Consider the following 14,101-nt stretch of genomic DNA (forward strand, 5'->3'; position numbering starts at 1 on the left):
ATCCTAATTTTGTATTCCTAAGTAAATACATCTTTTAAAAAAGAAAAAGAAAAAACACATCAGGGAGATTATAGAGCCAGGAAGCCAAACACTAGGTGAGTAGAATAAATAATTGTGTGAAACTTTCTTGTTGAGTCACTCACTCAACAAACTGTGGACCCAAAGAGGTCCAAGCACTCACCACTACCCCAAGGCCTTCTGAAACACATTGGTGAAGGCTATGCATTTCTGAAAATTATCTTGATAGCCACAGGGCAAGGAGGGACTTTAAGTGTTCTTCCTGACAGGATGGACAGAGAGGAAAGCAGAACTGCAGCAGCAACTTTCAGAAGTACATCTGGAGCTGGAGGCCAAGAGGTGGCTGGTCATCGGGACTTGAATGTGAGCACTGCAGAGGTAACAGAAGGCACATAAATCATCCCTGTGCAGCAAAAGTAGATGGGAATCCCACAGAAGTCTTACTTGACTATTATTTTAATGTTGAGAAACTGAAAGTAAAATTTTTCTTTTTCCTTTTTGCTTATAGTAACGGTGTATGACAGCATTGCATTTGTTTTGGGTGTTCAGCATGAGACTCAACATGTGTATGTCTCTGTTTTCACAAAAAAAATAATTTATAACACTGCATCTGATTTTTATTCTTAAATTATGTCTTAAACTCATTGACCTTTGGCTGAGAAGAGTCCTGATCATCAAGAGGATTATAACTATTAGAACTGCAAATAGAGTGTGTACTATAAATTTTTGACAAGGAAGGAGAGAGTGGAGTCCTCATAATAATAAGAGTTTCTTTTATGCCTAAGGCTGTTCAGCTTCTAGTAACATCTGGGTGTGTAGAAAGGCACCAGATGCAGAGATGCAGCTCACAGGCCTATCAGTGACTATATTGTAATATATGTCTATAAATTAATAGGTCTTGTTGGACTCCAAAAACCTCACATGCTTTCCTAGTTCTCAAGCACACAGCTGAAATGGTCTTTGATAACTCATAGACTCCTGCATTAGCTTCCTGGACCACAGACTATCATTTAGAAGCCTCCATGCTTGCTTTTCATGTTAACATATGTAAGAGTCACTGCATTCCACAGATATTACCACCACTGTGAGAGATTTTAAATTTGCAAAGGCAGTGACACTGGTCATATCCCCCAAAGGTCTCCAACTTGGCTGGTGAAGTAGATTTTAGAGATTAGTAGAGAAGTATCAATGGCAATAATCAGATAAAGACTGCAATTGCAACTGATGCTGCATATGAATGAAACCTTGACTCCTGGCAGGCACCAACTGATCTGAACCATGCTCTTTTCTCTACATCTACTTTGCTCTTGTTTTGACAGAAGACAGACTTTCATTGTTTTGTGCTGGGATTTTCCAGCTCTCTTACTTTAACACACTAATTTATTGGGAGGGTACCTGATCATTTTACAACACAAAGAACTACCTACAGGTTCAGAGCATTAACAAAGCCATGCTAATTGGAGTTGAAGAGCAAAAAGAAGTTTCTAGGAATCAAGTGAGCTGAGAGAGATGTTCCCTGCATCTGAAAGTAGAACATTCTTATGTAGTATGAGTTGATAGAATGAGGATCTTGGAATGCTCAAACAAATTCCAAAAAGTCTAATGGTAATAGTATGCCTGAACCTCAAAAATAACCTGCAAACACATACGAAATTAGAGCAATCTACTCTTGGATAGTGGGGCCTCATGCCAGCAAGCACAGGACAGTCTCACCATGGATTCAGGCAGATGGATAAAGAGAATCCAGGAGCCCTCAGTGGGTTTTACAGGCATTAATGCTCTCAGGGAACCAGGTGCACATGCACACCAGGCAGGGAGGCTGGCATGCAAGTTGGCAGCGTTGAATAGGCAGAAGGGAGTAGGCAGGCAGGCAGGCAGGTAACCAGACCTCCTATCTTCCCAAGAACCGTTACGCTTCTCTGGGGTCTCTGACATTCTCTCTTGAGCATGATGTCTGGGTCTGCCCACCTCTGTAGTTAAACATGCTGGTCTTCCCCTCACTACCACCACTACTGCTGCTCTTAGCCTCGCCTCTAGGCTCAGGTATGCATACTTGCACATGCCTGTATACACATAATCCAGGTATAAACAATCAGACACACATGCCACACATCCATGTGCCATTTACATTAGCACAATCAAGGCCACAATCGATAAGCACTGAAGCTAGTGGCATAAAAAGCCTGATTGATTCATTTACCCTACAGGGGAATAACTATACACCAGAACATCGGGATAATAAAATCTCACTGCTAAGTCTTATACCTCTTATTATTACATAAGAGGTGCTTCATTCTGGAGTCAGTGTGTAGTATATGTGTGTTGTCATCTGTTATACATTCACCACGTGACCAAATGGTCAACAGCTGTGAGTGTGTCCCAAGGTCAGGAAAGCATTCACAGTTGGACTTTCCCAAGTCCAAGCAGTGTCTCCTCCTCCTTGATCCTATGAACCAACCAATTCTATAGTCAGTCAAAATCAAGATTGAATAAAGCTTTTGAGATGATGGGGAATGCGCTGCTGTCTGGGTACACACATTTTTCCTTCTGAGACAAAGTTCTGTTTCTGGTAGAGGCTGAATGTCTGTGTGAATATCACCACACACATTCAACTGTCTGCCAGAAATGGGGTGCTCGCCCACTTAGCTCACTGAAGTCCACAAGCCCAGGAGCAAAAGAAATGATACACACAACTCCACTGGAGATCCCAGCTCTAGTCAATCTCACACACCTCTGACCTCACATGCATTCAAAGACTAAGTCCTAATTGAAGAAACATTCCATCTGTCCCAGGAGGTACTTTGCAGAAAGCTTTTGTTTTCCCAACCCATGACTTTCCTTTAGTTTTCATCCTTTTTGTTGTTTATTGTTTTGTCTTTTGTTTCCCTCTGTTCCTCTAACTTTAAGGAACAGTGTATTTAGGCATATACTTCTCACATATGCTTTAAAACTCTCTGAGGTAAACGTCAGAATTCTTCACAAGGCAAAGAAAGTTGAGACAAATTATCTTTCAGAACTACAAAAGCCCTTGCCTCCAGAACTGAAGTAGTGCTGGAAAGGAAATTCAATAGCTTGGTTTTCTGTGCCTTGCAGAGAAGTATATAACCCACTCCCCAAATGGTCATGCATAATTTCATACAAATGGGTTATCTAGCTTTAAGGTTTAAACAAAGAGCAGAACCGGCAGGGGGAAAAAGTCACCTGTAAGTTATTGAGAAGGCGGTTGACTCTCTGGGAGTCAGGATAAGGGTAATTAGCTGGGAAGTCCACACTCTAATTTGCTTGAAGAGAAACAAATGAAAAAAATTATACAGTCTGTGTGTGTGTGTCTGTGTGTGTGTGTTTACATTTTCAGCATGGCTGTTGGCTTTAATCTGCCAAGCTTCAGTATTTTCTCCTGCACTTTGAGTAAAACCCAGGTTCCACTGACAATACTGTAATACTTATTTAATAGGTAGCAGTGGGTGGCAGTGGTTTTTTCTGCTTTTTTTTTTTTTTAACCTGCTGAATTTCTTATTTCTTGCCAGATGCAGCTTTCACCTCTTACATTCACTGAACTTTGCAGAACAAGTCAGCTGTGAGATGATTTTGCATGCCTCCTATTTTTTAGCTCCCAATAATTTGTTCAACAAATAACAGAAATCCCAGTTATTTGCTGCTAGTACCAAAACCACTCAGAAACAAAGGATTCATCACTTTTAGATCTCAAATTTTGAGTGTGGTGTTATTTTTTCAACATTTTAATCTTTTTCTTTGTCAACTTTGGTTACAATGTATTTTTATATTTCACCTTTTTGTCACTTTTCTTTTCATCATTGCTAAGAATGAGGTATTTTGTATTGATGCTTTCTTTCAAAAAGTGTTATGATTATGTTTCTGTCTCTTACCACTGAGCTTGGGTCTGAAAAAGTAAGTGTAAGTGCATATGTCTCAGTGAATTTTACAAAATCATAGGAATGAGTGGCTACATTGTAGTAAAATTGAGAAATCCAATGGTAGGTGAGTGTACTCACCTGTCGAGACTGTTTAAAACACAGTCATAGAATCTACTAGAACAGATTGTTGGAACCTATGTTAACTCTTAATTCCAGAGGTACCAACCCTACCAACTCTTGAGATAAAATAATACACTTAAGATATAAATTCAAAACCACACATTCACCTCAAAAGCAGTAACACTGAAAAAGGCACTGGCAGCCCTCCCAGGCCCCTGCGAACCTACTGTTTTCCTGGCGTTCTCTCATGGTCTCTTCCTCCCGTCGCATGGCTCAGCCATCGTCACTCTGCCAGTCATGCCCTGTGACTGCGCCCTTAAGTGCTCGGCTCCAGGCACAGGTGCAACCACTTGTGCATTGTGCATGCGCACACCATACACCCGGGGTCCACGGTCAGGCATGCGCACCTTGAGCCCGCAAGCTCCACTGCCTGCTGTCGACGAGGTCCCAGGAGATAGGGGCAGAACTCTAAGCAATCTTCATTTACCCTACAGAGGTCCTCCCCACAAACTGGAACACTTAAATTCCTGAACCAATTCAGATAAAGACACTGTGTTCTAAATATGTAGAACATCTATTTTTCCAAAGGAAACGGAATCATGATCAATGTTTTTTTTTAAGCAGAGGGAGAAAAATCATTCATAAAAATTAGTCAATTCAATTTCATGGTTTATGTATATCAAAATACAGCTGGTTGACCAGATGTTTTGTTTATTTTGCTAGCTATATTATTGCCATGCGATTGAATTTCTTTCCTAATACTAATATAGTTCAGTTACTCTTTATAAAAATAAGCTCATCTGAGGCCAACTATAAATGTGTACATGTTTTTAAACGGTGGTAATTTAAGATTTGCTTAAAGGCTTTGGGAGCACAAATATGACAGTAACTGACAGTTTTCTAGAAATACCATTAGAAAGTCTACACTCTGAATGTTCATTTATAAAATATTTGACAATTACATAGTTTGAATTTCAGATAATACAATAGTAAAGATATACTAACATCTCACAAAATTTAAAGAAAGAAGAAGCTGGACACCTGGATCACTGAAGCTTCGTCGTTTTACTTTTCAAGCTTGAGAGCACCTTCCCTTTATGTCTTACCATCTTTCTTTTTCTCCTTTTAACCAGGAAGGAAAGGCCCTCCCAATGTGATTTATTCCAGACTTTAAACCTACCTCAACTCTGGCCGGAAATAGAGGCTTTGAAGGCTAAAGGAGGTCCAGATGAAAGAGGGACAGACTGTGAAAGTCCACAGAAAAATGCATGACAGAGATTAACATGTCACAGCCTCTTACTCAAAAACCCCGAACAAAATCCCCAGGCAACAGAGGCTACACCCCAAGTTGTAGATGTAAAAACGCACAGAAAAAGGACATCTGGACAGAGAGGTGGGGCTGAAGCAAGCTCAGCTGCTCTGTGTTGTCTAAAGGAAAGTTAGAAAATGTAAAAGCCTGGGAATGTAAAAAAAAAATTGTGGGGTTAGAGTTTATTAAATCGGGTGGGTGGTGGGGGTTGGTTTACGGATATACACATTGTGCTGTGTTTTGGTCAGGTACTATTTTACTGCATGCTTTCCATGTTCTGGGCACTAATATTTGTTATATAAAAATCTTATTTCACATTTTTATTAGTCTATGAAAAAGATGATATTGCCCCATGTTATGGATAAGAAACCTTACTGCTGGGAAGGAAGGTGATCAATCTGAAGTGTGAGTGGATGGAAGCAATGAGGATCATAATCAAAAAGGATGACACCTGGAATTTAAAGTGAATTGTAGTTCCAAAGCTCAGACTTTTTTCATTAAATCACAATGCCTCTTAAAGGTTCCTACTTTAAATGAGACCATAAATTATAGGCACATTCCTGATAGAGAAGAGGCCTTAAAATCTTTTATTTTGTAAATGCAACATTAAAATCATGAACTCATGGGTTTAGATATTTATTATATATTAGATTCATCTGGAGGAAAATGCATTTTTTTAAAGATTTATTTTTATTTGTGCATACAGAACTGGGGTACAGGCCAGAGGTGCAGGGGCGGTGAGAGGATTCACCAGAGACAGAGTGGGGAGCAGAACAGGCAGATCGAGGAAGTACACTGCTGAGGGGAGCAGCGGGTGGGTCAGGAGAGGTCTGCTGAGCCATGTGGTTACCTCCAGGGCAGGTGGGGATCCAACTCATGCGGAAGTGGCTTTCAATTCTTAGGGCTGTGCTTTAACCCGCTGTGCTATCAGGAGGGCCAGAAAATGCATATTTATCAGGTCATTTTCAGATAATCCTGTCCAATAGGTCTCAGTCAAGCTGTAGGTATACTGAATACAGCTTTAGAAACCCCAGTGTTGTAATTATGATTCTTTTATTTTTTTAAAGATTTTATTTATTTATGCATCCAAGAACTGAAATACAGGCCAGAGGTACAAGGAGAATGGAGATTCACCAGAGACAGAGTCAAGAACAGAATAGGCAGAAGGACTGAAATACACTGCTGCTGGGAGCAGCGGGTGAGACAGGAGAGGTCTGCTGTGCCATATGGGTTACCTCCTTGGCCGGGATCGAATTCCTCCTACAGGGGCTGTGGATAGCTTCCTAGTGCTCTGTTTTAACCTCTTGCACCCCCAGGGAGGCTCCCAATTATGATTCTTGACTGCAAACAACTAGAGCTGACTTTGGCTGATCTAGTTAAAAAGAGGAATTGTTAGAAGATACCACAAGCAGAATAAAGGCTCTCCAGAGAGGCACCCCTGGAACCTGCATTCCATGGCTTTTGTGGCTAATGGGACTTTACAGAGACTAGTTAAACATCTTGATATAGGAATGGGGAGATAATTCTGTGTTTTACAGGTGAATCCAGTGTAATCACCAAGTGAAAGATAATTCTGAATCAGAGAAAGCGCTGTGGTAAGTGTGGCAGCACTGACCGAAGTTATGCCATTGCTGACTTGGAAATAGGTGAAGGGGCCATGAGCCAAGCAATGACGGCAGCTTCTGGAAGCTGGAGACATAAAAGAACAGATTCTCCCTTAGACTCCCTGAAGGAATGCAGCCCTGCTTCCACCATGATTTTAACCCAATGAGACCCATGTTTTGCGCTACCACATGGGTATGAAAGATAAGTAAAATGATTAAAATGTATTGTTTAAACCACTGTATTTAAGGTCATTGTTTTAACAGCTGCTAATACAGAGAAGTATTGGGGTGCTCATGTTTATGTGCAACTTTTCAAATATACAAGCATATAGGGAGTCCTGTATGCCCTCTGAGCAATCTCTGCATCCCTATACCCACCTAGTGTGCCTAGGTCCGAACTACTCTTTACTCCCTTCTAATGCCACAAGTGCCTACCCACTTTGTAATGCCAGAAGCATTACAGAGATCTCTCCTTTTCTGTTGGAGCAAAAGTTTATGTTGAAAGTTTTTTCCCCATACCCCTGCTAAACACAGAGATATACTATAGAACCCAGTGCTGACCTCCTTATGAACTTTTTCCTTTGTGTGCAAATTTCCTCCCTGTCCCTTCATCCTTAATGAGCTCACAATAGATGTTCAGTGACTGTCTTTTAAAACAATGCATCATTGAATGAAAAAAAAAACAAAACTTGAAATATCCCTGCATGATTAGTCCTATTTAGTTTTAATTGATGTGACAAAATCATCCCAATAAATATATGTTATTGCAAGGATTTTTAGTGTTCTAAAAAATAAGGCAATTTATCTAAATGATTTGTGTTTTCTTTCTATTATTAATGGGGTGTGATAAGTGAGAATGTTGTTTGGGTCGCTCTTTGGCTGACACACATGAATAACACCCAATGAGGTTTCAGGCAAGAGTTGCCCTAAGAGAAATTTCATCTGTGAGGAAATGGTAACAGTTGTCTTGCTCCAAAGCTAATTTGTAAACCATTCACAAAAGACCCATAAGTCATGCCCACATGAACAGAAAAGGAAGAAAGACAACAGACTGACATCCAGATTACCAAAGGTAACTCATGATATATCCAGACTTGTCTTGTCTTGCTAGAAATGATTCAGCTTAATAACAAAAGAAAACTGGACTGATTTTGAAAGACTCATGTCTACTCCACCTTTTCTAATTTCTAATCTCAACATTTTGGTTGAAATAATGTCACTTTTCTGAAAATGGATGAAGCTCTAGGAATACAGGATATTTTATGAGGCTTTTTTTTTAACTCTAGAGGAAAAGGCAGAAAAAGATAATTATTTATGACTAAAACATAATTTTATTTAGATCATTTGTAAACTAATACTTTTGCAAAATTATAGTACTGATTGTTTTGTATGGTGATGCCAAGTCAACAAATAAAGCAGGATGAAGTAAAACAACTAAATTATGGGAATTTTATTTAAGAGGTGGGAGAATTTGAGAAGTTACTAATTAGTCTACAAATAGAAAATTTAGCCTGCACCAAACCACATACCATATACAGTAGTAAACTCTACTTGTTTAAAGGATTTAAATTAAATGAGTATAACAAAAATATTAAAAATATCTATAAATACAAGTAAAAATAAAAATGAAACAGTTTATTAGAAAATATATATGTATATAAATGTTCACTTTCTGTCACATAAATTCTTCCTTCAATACACCAAAAAAAAATTCCAAGTAGAATAAACCAATATATCTCACTGTGTCAAAATATAAAATTTTACATAATACATTAGTTAATTGAAAGCTTACTTTATAAATTTATATTTTGAAAAAATCATTTCTACCTTATTTTTAAAAAATACATGTAAATGCTATGGTATTTTAATATAAGTAAGATTTAAGCCGTCAATAACATATTAATAAGTATTTAATGAGTCAGTTTGGTCAATATATGCCAAAAATGTAAATGACCCCATCCTTCAATTTAGAAACTCCATCTTTATAATTCTTCAGTAAATATTTTCACATGTGCACAATAATATAAATATGAGGGGTTTTATTTATTTTTGATGTATTGAATCATATTTTTAAAAAGTTGGAAACAACAGAAGTGTCTATCCAAAAGGAATGTTTTTACATATATAAAATTTAATAATACAAAATATGAGGCAATCGCTTAAAATAATGAATTATTTTTAAATTGACAATGAAATGTATCCAGAACATGTGCTTAAATATAAAGTCAAGTCTCACAACACACATATGATTGTATTTATGTTTAAAAAAAGAAGATGTGTAAAGCACGCACTTGTGAAGACACAAGAAGAATATTGGCCAGTGGAATAACAGGATATTTTGTAAAGAAAAGAGAATGGAAAACTCTATTTTTCCATTCAATGAGGATTTTTTCAAGAAAAGAAAATGGATAACTCTATTTGTATGGGATGCTAACATTTTAATATCTTTAATATGAAATATATGTATTTTTATGTTAGAAAAATAAAATCTCTTTTTAAAATCTTTTTTTTTTTTACTTTGAGTTAGAATAAAAATATTGATGGGAATATTCATATATATTACCCCTGGCATCATGGTATTTTTTTTTTTTACAAGAAGGTGCCATTAGGACTCTGATCACTAAATACATTATGTAAATTCAATATATGATAGAAAAGAGACAATAAATATAAGCTTCTTGAGATGATTGCTACTAATGGTTTACTAATAGTTACAACTTGGCAATAGCCAATTTATGGAATCAACGGAAGAGCCCAAGCACAGATGAGTAGATAAAGAAGATGTGGTCTATGTACACAGTAGAGCACCACACAACCAAAAAACATTAAAAGGGAAGGTGGGAGGGAGGGAAAAAGGAGGCAGGGAGGAAGAAGAAAGGAGGGAAAGAACAGGAGAGGGAGGGGGAAATCTTGCCATCTGAGACAACATGGATGGAACTGGATGATATTAGACTAAGCAGAAGTCAGAAGAAGGAAGACAAATATTGGATGATTTCACTCATATGCAGATATAATTTAAAAAAGAAGAAAAAAATGAACAGACAAAATTTTACCAAAACAGACCCTAGAAATCTTATGTCAAAATTGAGGTTATTGGAGGAAGAAAAATACACACACTTGGGGAGGGGTCCTACTTGTGATGGAGGATATGGGTACCTTGGGGCGCGGTGGGATGTGGTAACACACATTTGAAGAGTTAGACATCGCTACCCCTAAGTCACATTCAGTGTTGTCAACCAACACTACCTCAATGTAAAACAACAGATTTAAAAACTATACATGATATATTTATCCGCCATTTGGGCAGTTGTTTTACACTAAAATTTAAAGTATAAAAAGAACTTATAACATTAAAATGTAAGAGAGCTAACGCACATCTCAGGGTTACAGAAAAACATCACTGGGTTGAGTTCACTTATAATATTTCTAAGATTGCAGAAACAGAAGGAAGAAATTCTTCAAGACCCAGTGTGACCGACAACAAAATAAAACGACATGGTGAGCCTCAGCCCCACGGCGACACCTCAGGAAACTGACAGACTCCAGGCAGTGCCGAGGATGGGAACACAGAGGTTGACAGAGTCTGCCAGATGCTGCGTGAGGGACAGGAAAAATGGACCACAGTTCACTATCTGTTTCCTGTGATTAGCATCAGCAGCTCCTGTCACTCCCTTTTCCAGATTAATTAGTAAAATCTGGTGTGAAGAATTTCAATAAAATGTTTGTTCGAAAGGGGGAAAAGGAACATCTGTTTCAGAGTTGTTTCCCCCCTTAGTAAAAACATGTATGCTTGTGATGTTGGCTGTTTCAATTGTGTCTCTGCTTACATTTGTTTGACATTACAGCAATGTTCAAAAACAGTTAAATGCAATATTATTTGGCTCTTAGTTTATGATGTTTTTCTTTTTCTGTTTTTAGCCTCAAAAGGTCAAGACTCAATTTTTTTGCCCTTTCTCTCTTCCTTTTTTCTGTTTCTTCATCCCTACTTTGATTTGTCTTTCTGTTTTCATTGTAAAAGCAGCTCTTGATGTCATAAAACAAAATCGCTTACTTAGCATCAATATTAAGGGTAACACGTTCCATGACACCACACTCAAATGGAACCATGCTTCACCATGAAAACAACTACAGCCCAAAGGACCGGGGTGGATAAGGTGTTAAGTCTCAGCACTATTAAATTATCTGCAGCCACTGCAGAACCAGTTCAATCCCTGGCCAAATAGCTGACTCAAATGGCACAGCAAACTTCTCCTGACCCAGCAGCTACTCCTCTCAGCATTGCATTTCAATAGATCTGCCTATTCTGCTCCCCACTTTTCTCTGGTGAATCTGCTCACCCCCATAGCTCTTGCCTACACCCCAGTTATCACATGCATAAATATTTAAAAAAATTAAAAAAGAGAATAATTAGATGAATAAACCAACACAGCATCACTACAAACCACGAGTTCCATGATTTTAACCTTTTCCCACTTGTTTTAAGAAGGTATCAGGTGGCTTTGGGGCTCTTTAAACAAGGATGTGCCACTTGAGTCTTGTATGAGATCACTTCTGCATCCATCAGCTCATAGGTTTTCCAGTCCTATTTGCCTGAGCCTATTCACTGAATAGCTTTCTCTGCCACACTCATCTCTTGCCAGCTCTATTCATCTACCTAAGAGGTATCACACCATATCCCTCATCTAGCAAAATATAATTCAATAGCTTTTTTACTTAGAAATTATGCACACATATTTCTACCACTTGTACAAAGAAGTACACATAAAACATTTGTATAATGCAAGGACAAAGAGTTGAACTTCTAGTGATTCTCACCTATAACACTTTAAGATGACTATGGTATATCTCTGAATAATCAAAGAAAGGTAAATCTAAGTATGTAGAAAATTGGGTATGTGTCTTAATGTCAATCTATGCACAATAGCAGCTTTTTTTACATGTGATGTCATCAAAAACTAGTCTGAGAAATGGACACTCCAAATAATTTAGATTTTTAGAAGCATGTTCTTGTGGTAAAGCATAGCACCTGAAGTTTGAAGATGTCCTTGTGGTCATTTTGAAATCTGTTTCTCAGTCTTTCAGGGGCAGCTAAAATCTGCTAATTGCTTCTCACATGATGCAGTCCAACAAATAAGGAAATATTAGCACATATTTCTCCTAACACCCAGCATTCACATTCTTAGGAGCATTCATATCTACAAATGTACAAAGTCTCAGAAAGGTGGATAGTTTCATGTACGCCAAAAATCAGAGAGGACTAGATGATTCCCTTCATTCTAGACAGGATAAGGGGCAAGGCTAAGAAAACATACCCAAGACTTAAGAACAACAACTATCTGTAAATTTAAAGGTAAAAAATAAATGTACAGATAGCTGAAATTAACTGTTTTGACCTTAACAGTTTATTTTCCCGAATGGATCTAACAACACATGTAAATTAAATTATTAGGTGCATAAAGTGAGAATCTTAAGTTTTATTTACTTTTTCTTCACCCCTCCTCTCCCCCTTCTCCTTTTTTTCCTCCCCCCTCTCCTTTTTTCCTACTCCTCTTCTCTCTCCCCCTCCCTCTCTTATGTTGAGGGACCATTGGTTTACAACATTCTTTGTGATTCAGAAGGAGATCAGTTTCTCAGATGCATTTTTCCATTCCATACTCACCAAGTAGAGAGATACACTATTTTTTTTAAGATTTATTTATTTATGCTATCAGAACTGGGGTACAGGCCAGAGGTGCAGGGGCAATGAGAGGATTCACCAGAGACAGAGTGGGGAGCAGAGCAAGCAGGTCAACAAAGTACACTGCTGAGGGGAGCAGTGGGCAGGTCAGGAGAGGTCTGCTATGCCATGTGGGTCACCTCAGGGATGGGGATCGAACTCACACTGAGGCAGCTACGCCAGCTTTCAGTGCTGTGCCCTTATCTGTTGTGTTACCAGGGAGGACCCATAGAGAAATAAATTAAATTTACCCACAATGAGTAAAATATAAGATAGGATGCATTCAGTGCTAACAAATCTGTAGTTATATTTGCAGCTGGCAGCACCATGTGGAACACTTTGAAATGCCATGTTTGTGTAGGCTACATATCCTGAAAATGTGAATCCAAGAGACTAAACTTGGAACAGATATGACACTGTGTCAGCTGCAAAGCTAATTGTGGGCAATTCTGTCCTCTGACAAGTTCAACCTCTCTGCATTAGAACTAATTTAAGTTGTGAGATTTGAGATTTAACTGGAGAATTTCATTAATTTTTTTTCCTCCAAAATGTTTTTCTTGTATATTTACTTATTGAAGTAACATCAGTTTACAATGCTGTGTATGAGTCAAAGATATAATATCCACCATTCTGATTATCTAATTTTCACCTTAATTTTGTTATTATACAAATTGTGAAATTTTAAGCTTTTAAGCAGAAAATATTTTATTAAACTGCATTGTCAAGTGTTTGGAAGAGGGCCAAGGATACTTAATGCTGAAACTTAAATTTGTGGCACAAATGGGAAAAAAATTTTCTAAGAATATATTTAACCAACTTTATTGTTCATTGAACTAAATTTTCAAAAATCATTCCACAAATATAAAAACAAAATAATAATATTATGTTAATTTGTATTTAAGAGAAAATGGCATACATGTTAGCAAATATGATCATCAAAATGAACTGTTCCTAAAGACATATACATACACACACACACACACATATATATATAGTGTGTGTATATAGATATATACACATATACATAGATAGATAGATAGATAGATAGATAGATAGATAGATAGATAGATAGATAGATAGATAGATAGATAGATATACGAAAAAACTATAAATGTGCCATATTCTAAGTAAGGCAACAATAAAAGGAGTCATTTTCATAAGAATTTCAAAATTCTAGAAATTTAAATATACCCCAAAATAACTGGATTTTGAATCAGATGTAACACAAAATGTTTGGAGGTAAAAAATCAGAAAACTAGGCCCTCCCTGATGGCACAGTGGGTTAAAGCACAGCACTAAGAAGTTAAAGCCACTTCAGCATGAGTTCGATACCCTCAGCAGTGTGCTTCATTTGTCAGCCTGTTCTGCTCCACACTCTGTCTCTGGTGAATCCTATCACTGCCCCTGCACCTCTGGCCTATATCCCAGTTCTATATGTATAAATAAATAAATCTTTTTT

The sequence above is a fragment of the Condylura cristata genome, unplaced genomic scaffold, assembly GCF_000260355.1.
Source record: "Condylura cristata isolate star-nosed mole 26May11 unplaced genomic scaffold, ConCri1.0 scaffold00013, whole genome shotgun sequence".
NCBI classification, from domain to species: domain Eukaryota; kingdom Metazoa; phylum Chordata; class Mammalia; order Eulipotyphla; family Talpidae; genus Condylura; species Condylura cristata.